Raw genomic sequence first — 11316 nt, 5'->3', positions numbered from 1 at the left:
GCAGTGGGAACAAACACAACAGCAAAATATATTTATTGAATAAAACAGCAAAACTCTCCTTTCCATTGGAGTTTACATTCTAATGAAGGATGATATAAAACAAACAAGATAAATATGTAATTGTATAGTATGCGTAGGTAATGATAGATGCTGAAGAGATAAATACAGTAGTTAAGGGGAAGAGGGAAATCAGGAAGGGGTTGGGAAGACTTGTAACTTCCTATGTGGCCAGGGAAGGTCTCCGTTAGATGATGATCAATAACCATTAATATAGTATTGTTTATCAGAATTTCTAGTTCTTCTGGCATGTGATAGGGTTGTGTTTCCTTGATGCATTGGAAATGGAGATGCCCACTGGCTTGCTTTGGCTGATGAAATGTAAGTAGAAGTGATGTGTGACATTTGGCATAGAGGCTTTAAGATCAAGCATGTGATTCTTCATGCTTTTTCTTTCCCTCTGCCACAGCAATTGTCCAATTGCACTGTTCTGTCAGGTCAGGACCCAGAATGATGATAACATGGAGTAGAGACCAGCTACCCCAAAATGGACATGTATTATGACTTGCTTTAAGCTGCTGCGTTTGGAGATGCTTATCCCTGAAGCATAACCTAGCCCATCCTGTCTGTTACAATGACAGTTGATTAAAGACCCAAAGGAAACTGAGGAGTAGGAAAGGCAAATATTTAGGGAGGAGCAGTCCCAGCATGAGTAATAGTGCAAAGGCCTCACAGTGGGAGGATGCTTGACATTTTACAGTAAAACAAATGAGTAAAACCCGAACAGAAGATGCAGTCCGAGAAGTGATGGACTTTCAGATCATGGAGGGTCTTGTGTACCACTGTAAGGACTTTAACTTTTTGTGTAAGTAAAATGTCAGTCATAGGAAGTAGAGTAATATGATCTTACTTAAAATTTTTTTAAACATTCTACTGGGTTGTTGGGAATAAACACAGGTGGGGGAAAAACAGAGCAGGGAGCACAGTAAAGAGGCTATTGCTTTAAATCTAAGGGAATGAGGAGAGTTGCTTGAAAAATGGTTGGATTATAGCCATATTTTTCATATGAAGCTGACACAATTTGCTAGTGGATATGCCAGATATAGGTTGGAAGAAAAAAAAATGGAGTCAAAGATGACTCCAAGATTTTTGCCATAAGTAAATGGAAGGATGGAGCTGCTGTTTTCTAAAATGGAACAGACTATGATAAATTTGTTGGGGAAAACACAGGACCTCAATTTTGGACAATGTTAAGTTTGGGATGCTCTTTAGACTGCGATGTGGAGATGTTGAGTTGCAAGACCCATGATGGAAACTTAAATTTGGGGTCCATTTGTGTATAGATAGTATTAAAATCATGACATTCAGTGATAGTGCCAAGGGAGAAAGAGTGGAGGGAAAGGCATAGAGATCTAAAGATCGAACTTCTTCACTAAATGCTAAGAGATCGGGGAGAAGAGGAGAAACAGCAAAGTAGGCTCAGAAGGAGCTGCTAATGAGTAAGAAAAATAAGAAATGTGTTGAAGAAAGACTTTCAGAGTGTTAAATTCTGCAGATAGGTCAATGAGATGAGGTCTGAGAATTGAGCATGGGATTTAGAAAGTGACGGTCATTTGCAACCTTGAGAAAAGCAGTTTTCCCTGGAGTGATGGGCCAACAACCTGATTGGACTATGCTCAAGAGATAATGGGAGAAAAGAAATGGAGATGACCCATTCAAGGAGTTCTGTTATAAAAGGAAGTAAAAAAAAAAAAAATGGAGTTTTACTGGCCAAAAAAATGGTGTCAAGAGAAGATTGGATAACAGATGGGAGAATCAACAGCATTGTGTAGGCAAATGGAAAATATCTATTAGAAGAAGCGATTGCTAATGAGAGAGGGGAGATTGATTGCTCGAGCAGTGTCCTCGCATAGACCAGAGATGAGATCTAGGGCAAAAATAGAGGAGTTGGCTTTTGCCAGGCGTTTTTCCAGGTGAAATATACATAGATGAAGGGGGGCAATTGCATGTGGAGAAGGGTGTATGTGGAAGTTAGTGTTTGAGTGCTTGTATTTTCTTAGTGACATTGGAAGCAAGCTCATAGGCTTGCTATAGGGTGGCAATTTAAGGTAGATGAGAAGATATAAAATCGTGGTTGAGAAGAGTGGGAAAGTGAACAGATTAGGAAAATAGATGATGACCGCCACTCATCCCTAAATGAGTAAATAAGAATTCAAGTGAGACCAATGAGCGTGTTAGTGTGGTTTTCTCTGGCCACTTTCAGCTGCGTGGGTAGATAAACCGACGGGTTTACACAGGTTGGTGGTTTGCTATAGTAATCTGATGAGGAAAGAAAGGGTCAAGACAACTGAGGATTTATGCAAGGGTACAGTGATTTCATAATTAATACTGGAATTTAAGCTGGCCAATGAGGAAATGAAGCGGGTAAGTTATTAGAAAATGCATTAGAATCAATGAGTTGTAAAAACAGTAGTAGTGGCCACGGCTGATTGAGTGCCTACAATGTACCATCACTTAATATGGGGTAGATGCTTAATATGAATGAATGCTCATTTACAACAGCCCTGCAAAGATGGATATTATAATTCCAAATGTGCAGATTGCTAATAGACTGGCCTCATGTATTGTGACCACAATCGAAGCCATAAGAGATAGTTGAAACTCAATCAGTTATCATTTCAATATCCAATACATAATGCACATTATATAAATAACAAGTGTTACATTGTTATTTATACATTTGGAACCTGGAAGAAGTGAGGAGACCCTTATGGATCTTAAGGTTTTGCTGAAGACATGCAAAACCCTACCAAGAGACTGACTTGGACAAAAGTTACAGGCTTCCTAGAGCATACACGTAAAAATGTGTATAAATTGGAGTTCCCGCTGTGCCTCAGTGGGTTAAGGATCCAGCATTGTCTCTGTGGTGGCGTGGTGCAGGTTCAATCTCTGGCCTGGCACAATGGGTTAAGGATCCAGCATTGCCGAAGCTGTGGTTTAGGTCACAGATGCAGTTCAGATTTAATCCCCAGCCAGGGAACTTTCATATGCTGCAGGTGCGGCCAAAAAAGAACAATAATGACAAAAAACAAAAACCCAAAAAACCAAATGTGTATAAATTGACTTCAGGGACAAGAGCGACACAGATAGACACCTCTTGAACTTGATCTGCAACCATGAATAAAGTTGAGCACATCCAAGCGGAGTCAACAAGAACCCAGGCAACATCCTGGCTGAACTCTGAAGTTTTGAGTAACAAACAAGCAAACTCAAAAAGCCAACCGTGAATTACATGGGAAGATTCATTGTTTTTCTAAGGGCGCTGCCAGAGGAGTCGGTCCAGGTAGCCGAAGCTCCAGGTCTCCTGGTTGAAAGCAACCTCAGTGACTCTCCATGACATTTGCCTAAACAGAGAAATTGTTAAATATTAATCTTTCAGGCTGAGGAAGCTATGAGAGTGTTACATATTTTCAATGTTTGTGTGACTTTGGCAAAACAGAATGGCAATATTGTAACTGCAATTTAAATTATGTAATCAAATACATGATCAGACTTGTTATTTTCATTTGAAGTCTCATGAGGTTTAGGTACTGTATCAGAACACTTAAGAGAGCTGCAATTTCCCATATTTCTAAGTTTAATTTACCAGACCTGTAAGGTTTTTTTTAAACCAAGGAAATTTTATTTGTCATCAGACACTCGAAATCCTTAAGAAAGGATTCAAATATGTTAAACATATAAATGCACTTTAAAATATCTGAAGATGTTTAATTAACCAAGTTTATAAATAAAAGCAAATGTTAATCATAGGCCTCCTCAAAATTGACTGTTAAAATTTACTAGCCTTGTAAATGGATTAATAAGAGCTGAAACTGAACTTAAAAGCTTGAAGAAGAACACAAGTTTTCAGTTTGTAACTTGAAAAAAAAACCCATTAATTTAAAAAACTAAACTAAGCCTCTAATCTTTCTGTGCACAAAAACTGCCCTTGAGGATACAACAAACAAACAAACAAACAAATGAGCAAACCCTCTGAGAGGCATAGATGAGGAAACTGAGGCAAGCAGTTACTAAGTGGCAGAGTGGGGATCCCAAGTCAGCCAGCTGCAAAATACTATGCTTTTCTCATCATCCTCCATCGACTTCCCCTGACAAATAATTAGACAACAGTAACATACAATTAACATAAAACTTGAAGAGTTCGTCCTTTCTCCCATGTCTTGCAATGGCTCAAGGTTATAATTACATCATTATCCCACAGTGCAGAGTGAGGCGGGGTAGGTGTTTAAGGATAGGGCTGAATTAGTATGACTTTAATTATAACATACCCTGGAAATGGCTTTTCTTATTAAATCCCTAACTGTGGCATGTGTATATATACTTTGCCAGTTTCTCATAAAAGTAGAGTATAAATAGAAGAAATCCAATAACCTATGGCTGATTATTTAAACTATAAGTATGTTTGTTTTATAGATAAACTGGAGTTTCCTGTCCTCAAGCTTTTTTCTTAGATTGGTTCTATGTGTCATAGAAAGAAGGATTGCATGGAGGGCTGTTCCCCTTTAAACAGTCTAATGAAAAACAAAATCCAAATCTCCCAACAGATAATAGAGGATAATTCTCACTCCTGGCCAGCTTATTGAATCTCCCTTCAGAGCACTCCGCCTATTATCAGGGTCTGTGCTCTAAGAGGCTCCTAATTTCTTGCAGAACTGTTGTAGATTCCACTATCAGAGAGCTTTTCGGCACCGCAGGACTCCCATTGTCTCTATATTTTCTGTAATGTAGACCTGCAAGGGTTGTTAAAGGACCCAGCGGTGGCCTTCCCCATCACCACCAAAGCCCTTCCTCCTTGCACACAGATGCCCAGCGTTGCTCAGGAATCAGACCAGCAGCCCAGGGAAGGGGCTGTGATTAGCCCGCATCTCTTATATGTGTAGAGGTGCACGGGACCTCGTTTTAGCCAGTGAGATGGAAGCGTAAGATGCAGTAGTGGGAGGAGGCTTCTGGGAAAGACACCTTCTCTGCTCTAAGCGGGAATGCTGTGAGTAAGCTCTCTTCTGACCATGCCTTTCCTCCCGGTGAGAAGCTCTCCTTTAGCAAGTGATGCTTGGAATATCAGCAGCCACCGGGAACAAACTGGAAAAGGTAAAATTTCTGCTAAATGTAACATTTGCCTAGAAGAGATCAAAACTGACTGCTGTATTTTATCACCACTGGTTCTAAGCAGCAGAACCTGATGAAGGATGGTAAACGTGGAAGGACCCCAGGAATCAGATCCCTACTGGACGGAACTGAAGACCCTTTGCTAACCAATGAATTAACACTGATTTCGACAAATCCTAGACAGGCTAGTGGATTTATTCTGCTTCCATCCTCAGCCTAACCACCATGAACTGCATCTCCTCATTTGGCTCTTAAAACCCCTAGATGTTTCCCCCTCAAGAAATTTCTCAGTGAATTTCCTCAAGGATCTATGTCCCCTTGACTATTAATTTAATAAACATGCATTTAAAAACAAAAACAAGAGGGATTCCCGTTGTGGCTTAGCAAATTAAGAACTCGAATTAGGATCCTCGAGAACCCAGGTTTGATCTCTGGCCTTGCTCAGTGAGTTAAAGATCCAGGCATTGCCTTGAGCTCTGATGTAGATCTAGGCACAGCTCTGATCTGGCGTTGCTGTGGCGGTGGCATAGGCTTGCAGCTGCAGCTCTGATTCGACCCCTAGCCTGGAAACTTCCATATGATTCAGGTGCAGCCCTGAAAAAAAGAAAAAAATTAAAAAATTTTTTAAAATAAAAATAAAAGCATAAGGTCTTGATTTTATTTGCTCACATGACCACGGGGAAGCACAAGATACTCCATCCAGCTCAGGAGTTCTCTTGTCACAGCGGGCTAAGGATCTGATGTTTTCATTGCAGTGGTTTAGGTTGCTTCTGTGGCACGGGCTGATCCCTGGTCCGGGAACTTTCACATACTGCAGGCACAGCCAAACAAAAAAAAAAAAAAAAGAAAGATAAACTCGTGATGTTACTGAACCAACCCTGAAACCACCACCCACCACTGCTAGACCTAAGTGAATCTCAAATATCCTTTTGTTTTATGCCAGGGATTGACAAACTATAGCCCATGAGCCAATAAATAAAGCTTTATTGGAACACAGCCGAGCTCCCGTGTTCACATACTGTCTTTGGCCAATTTTGTGCTGTACCTGCAGAGCTGAGCAGTTGCAACAGAGACAAATGTGATCACCAGTGTTCTGGGCGTTTTGGCTCCTGGAGGCTTTCCTGCACTGTTGAGCCTGGGCTTGTAGGGACTTAGAGCCTCCTACTTGTGGCTCCCCTCGGAGCATCTGAGAAGCTATGATGCTTGGTTTCTTTCTTCGATTGAGTAGGCAGACAGTACACCTCCTTCATTCCCAGTCTCTAAGTCAGGCTTTCATGAGAAGTTTCTCTTTACCCTCCCTTGGTTTCTTTCTTTGTTTCGTTTTTCATGGGAAAGACTATAAACTTGGAAATCCCAATTCAAAGACTTATTTTGTGTGAGGGTTTTGAGTTTGATTGGTTTTTCCCTTTTGATCTGGGTTGTGTGGTTTGGGGGAGGATGTGTGTGTGTGTGTGTTTTTAAATTTTTTAAAATAAACATTTGGTGAGAGACTTTCCTAGTGGATCAATGAACTATCTCTTCTAGACAGTCTCATTGAAAATAAAGGTTTCTCAGAGTTCCCTTGTAGTGCAGCAGGTGAAGGATCCATCGTTGTCACTGTAGTCGCTTGGGTTGCCATAGCAATATGGGTTCCATCCCTGGCCTGGGAACTTCCACATGCCACAGGTGCAGCCAAAAAAAAAAAAAAGAAGAAGAAAAGAAAAGAAAAAGAATGTACAGCCAAAAAGTTTCTCTTTCATCTTTTTTTGATCTTGTGTAACAAGTTTTATTTAGCATTCCTATAGTGCACACAAAATAAATACATGGATAACTGAAACCTCACATGCAACATATGTCCTTTCCCACAGGGAAGCACAAGGAGAAGACAAAAATCTTGTCTCAAGAGTTTTTGAATGAGGTAATAAGTTTTCCACCAAAAATCCAGCTGTGCACAATTCCCAAATTCATCTTATGAACCCCATCAAGATTTTATCAATCCATGTAGGTCACAGACACAGCTCAGATCTGGTGTTGCTATTGCTGTGGCTGTGGTGTAGGCTGGCGGCTACAGCTCCGATTAGACCCCTAGCCTGGGAACCTCCATATGCCGAAGGCGCAGCCCTAAAAAGACCAAAAAAAAAAAAAAAAGATGTTACCAATCCAGATATGTTCAAGTTCAGCTCTCCATCTTGGTACATGGACACATGCACAACTGGTATGGAGGTCACAGAATTAGAAAGTTCTACAGGATTTCGGCTTACAACAGAGACAGCAAAGCCTGGCCCTTGGTAGAAAAAGTTCGCTGTGGCTCTGGCGTAGGCCAGTGGCTACAGCTCTGATTTGACCCCTAGCCTGGGAACCTCCATATGCCGCGGGAGCGGCCCAAGAAATAGCAAAAAAAGACAAAAAAAAAAAAAAAAAAAAAAGAAAGAAAAGAAAAAGTTTGCTAACCTTAGTTTTAAGTACAGTTAGGTGGATTTTCTGTCACATCATATTGAAACCACGGCAAAATAATACAAGTATATTTAGGCTACTTATTCCAGTTCCTGGGTCCTCCTAGTAAACTTCCGGTAAGATTATGGGTGCGGCTGCATACATCATCCGGTGGGCCATGGACGGAATCCAATACCTACTTAATCTATAATCTTATACCACAATCCAGTCATGCCAGCTCTTTCCCAAGTTCGTGACTAAGCCATGCTCTGTCTCAATAGGAATAGCACATCAGCATTCTGGAACATTCCTCTAACACTTGTCTTCCCCTTGGCTAGCTTCTACTCATCTTTTCTAGCTTGGCTCAAAGGCCATTCCCTCAGGAAAAGATTCTCTGACCCACCAAATAGGTCATATCCTATTTTATGGTCTCACAGAACGCTAAATTTATGCATCATAGCACTTATCAAAAATTGTCATGGGGCATAAAATCGCACAATGAGTTTTTATTCTCTCCCTTCCTTTTTAGAATAAAAGCTCCACAAGTTCAAGGGCCATTTGTCTTGTTTTTCTATATCCCCAGTGCCTAGAACATTACCTTATATGTAAAACACACCTATTAACAGGTGAATGAGGAATAAATGAATGGAGCACGTAGTACCACTCATACTTGGAGCTGTCTGAAGTCCTGTGTCCTTTACTGGACCATGTCCATCTTTCAAAAATAAACGACTCCAACATATTAGGCTGGTGTGTTTTATGTGAGTCTGAAAGTATCCGGATAAGCATGCCAAGATCTGGCACCATGGCCCCCCAAACCAGCCAGCACACTCCTCATTTGTCTACTATGACATGCCAATTGCCTAATCCATCCACAGGGTGCTCTTGCATTTATGTTTGTCAGTCTCTGCTCACCCACAGAGGCAGCTGTGCCCCTCATCAGCTATGGGCTCTTAACAGGCTACTTTGGTTTTCTTATCTGTAACATAAGTAAATTAGAGATGTCCCCTCCCAGTGTGAAGAGGCTATGTAAACTTCTGCCTAAACTCAGACACCTCACAGAGGTAAGGGGCAAAGGCGGGACACCTTGAGAAGGAAGATGTGGTCCCTGTAGGCCTCCTAGCAGAATCCACAGAATGTATACCTGGGACAGCTTTAAACCTAGAGACGGCATTATCTTTCTCTTTTCTTTTTAAAGAAACTGTTCTCTGGAGTTCCCTTGTGGCACAGTGGGTTAAGGATCCAGGGTTGTCTTTGCAGCACCTCGGATCACTGCTATGGCGAGGCTTTGATCCCTGGCTTGGGAACTTCCAACATGCCACAGGGGCAACCCCCCCCCCCAAAAAAAAGGAAAAAGAAACTGTTTTCTGCTAATCTTATCTCTGTTTTCTGCTTTAAAATCAGGAGAAGAACAGCAGGAGCCCACTCAGTGCCTGTTCCTACCCGTTCAGTGGAGCTGCAGGCCAGTCCTCAGTGATGGGCTAAGGGCTCCGTCTTCTGCAGGAGCAGCTGGGCAGGCACAGGAGCACCTCTGTCTCCAGGCTCCTCTCTGATCTTGGGAAGAATAGCAGAGGACGAGGGAGCTGGGGCAGTCCGGTCACCCTGACGTTCCTCCCTGGTCAGGGCCTTCTCAGGAGGCCTGCTCTTCCTTGTCCATCACCCCAGCACCTCTGTAGCAGCAGAAACCATGGTGATCTCCCACGGGGGTTCACGAGGGATGGTACCTCCCGGCCCCACAGCCCCCACCTCAGACCCACCGAGTGATCGCCCTTGTTGCTGCAAGGACAGCAGCATGCACAGGATGCAGAGGAGAGTCTGTGTTGCAGGGAGCAGTGGGAGGCTGGTGGGCAGCCCTGGGATCAAGAACCACCAAAGACGTGGCCCTGGAAGGCTGCTTGGACCTGGTTAGTGAACGTGCCAGGAGAGAGGCAGCAGCAATAGGGGTAGCTCCGTGACAGCAGCAAACTTTGGAACAGCCCTCTGGCCAGTGTTCCCAGAGGATGTGACACTGATCAGCCAGTTTTTAAATGGTGACAACGGCACAAGCCATCACAGAAGCTACTCCCACGTCCCCTTCAGATCTTCAATATAGAGCTTTTCCTTTTGTAGATGTGCTGTTCCACTTGGAAGTAAGTCACAGTCGGTGCCACCTAGGTGGGTTCCTGCTGCAAGGGATTTGAGGGCATCCTTTTCCTTCATCGCTAGGACACCAAAAGCTCTGGACATTGCGAGAGTTTCCCTTGAAGTTATAAGATCCCAGGACAATGACGTATGGATCCCTCTCTGAGTCAGTGAGGAAAGGCTGCATCACCTTTCATTGGCAGGTCTGAAGCTTTCTTCATTCATCAATAGGAATGAGATCTTGACAGCAGAATGGATCCACAAGGAAAATGTCACTTTTGGTTATAATATCAAGTTGCTTTCTTTCCTTTTTCTTTTTTTTTTTTTTTTTTTTTTTCTGTATAAGGCCACACCCATGGCACATGGGAGTTCCCAGGCTTAGGGGTCGGCTTGGAACTACAGCTGCCGGCTTACACCACAGCCACAGCAACGTGGGATCCATGCCGTGTCTGTGATCTATACCACAGCTCACGGCAGTGGGGGCTCCCCCACCCACTGGGCGAGGCGAGGGATTGAACACGCATCCTCATGGATGCTAATTGGATTTGTTTCCACAGCGCCACAGCAGGAACTCCCTATAATATCAAGTTTCATTGAGCCTAAACCACAGTTTGCATCTCCCTCTCAACTTAAAATTTCTGCTTTTCCCAACATCCCCCACAGTGCAACCTTCGACAGAGGTCTGAGTCACGGGCAGGAATCTTCAGAGGGGAGTCAGAATGCATGTCTGGTTGTGTTCACCTCACCTCTATCGGAAGGAAGAGAAAGAGGAAGGGAGAGGAAAGCCCTTTCCTGGGGCTGCTGCTGCTATTTTCGGCCACCCTTGCCTGCCTCTGGACCCCCGCACCCTGGTCTTTGGCCAGTTGCACGTGTGGATTACTTGGACAACCTACACACTGCGACATTTATGTGAGTGACACAATCCAGCTGATGTCTTGCCCTCCTCCCCTCCCAGCTTTTGCAATTACCCCACTGCTGTTTCCTGCTGGGGTAACCTTCAAGGAGCTTTAAACCCAGTTACCTTCAAGGCACCCTCGTGGCTCCACGGAGAACTCAGGCGTCCCTCCTATGCTGAAGAATGGCGCCTCTGCTCCTTTGTCTCCTCGCCCTGCTGCTGCCAACTTCTCCTCTGCTCCCACGTTCAGGGAGCTCAGCCAGGGCTCACTGGGTTCACAGTTGCCCCCCACCTCCAGGGAAAGAATCATGTGTCAACCTTTCGAGAACTTTCTCAACTATGCTGCTTGGGCAGCAGCACCCCATGGGCCTGGGAATGACTCAGCCAACATCCAGAGAGGAGTGAAAAGCCAGGCTCCTCTTTTAGCCATCAGCCCTGATTTCTTGGAATGGTTCTCTTAAAGCGACTCTCATTTGGCCTGAGAAATCAGTAACTCATGGGGAATGAAGGAGAAATGACACAGCAGTCTCTGGTCAACCAACGACTCATTAGCAAGAAGTTCCTACTTAAGCAAACTGAATTTGAATTTCTTCTTTTCTCTTATGTAGATAGTGGGGTGTTGCAAGGCTACCTGGTCTAACCTTTAATAACATCTGCATAGGTACCCAGCATCTCCACTTTAAAATGTGAGGGTTCTTTCAGCTTTGCAGCCCTAGCCCAGAGTG

The 11316-nt window shown here is 43.5% G+C and overlaps 1 long non-coding RNA gene across 1 annotated transcript; it reads right to left on the bottom strand.

The window, feature by feature from the left end:
- Positions 1-11027, bottom strand: LOC146402922 (uncharacterized). Its single transcript, XR_014808129.1, has 3 exons — positions 10718-11027; positions 9019-9936; positions 1-3401 (listed from the first exon to the last, which is right to left on the bottom strand). It is a non-coding gene; the product is annotated as an uncharacterized LOC146402922 (long non-coding RNA).
- Between the last annotated feature and the right edge of the window lie 289 nt (positions 11028-11316).

Source organism: Sus scrofa, chromosome 6 (assembly GCF_054392235.1).
Source record: "Sus scrofa isolate SSC_HxYL_T2T_F1_AM1 chromosome 6, Sscrofa_HxYL_maternal_Yorkshire_Landrace_v2.0, whole genome shotgun sequence".
Taxonomy (NCBI): domain Eukaryota; kingdom Metazoa; phylum Chordata; class Mammalia; order Artiodactyla; family Suidae; genus Sus; species Sus scrofa.
Note: the sequence above shows the minus strand (reverse complement) of the source record. Positions and strands in the feature narration are given on the sequence as shown.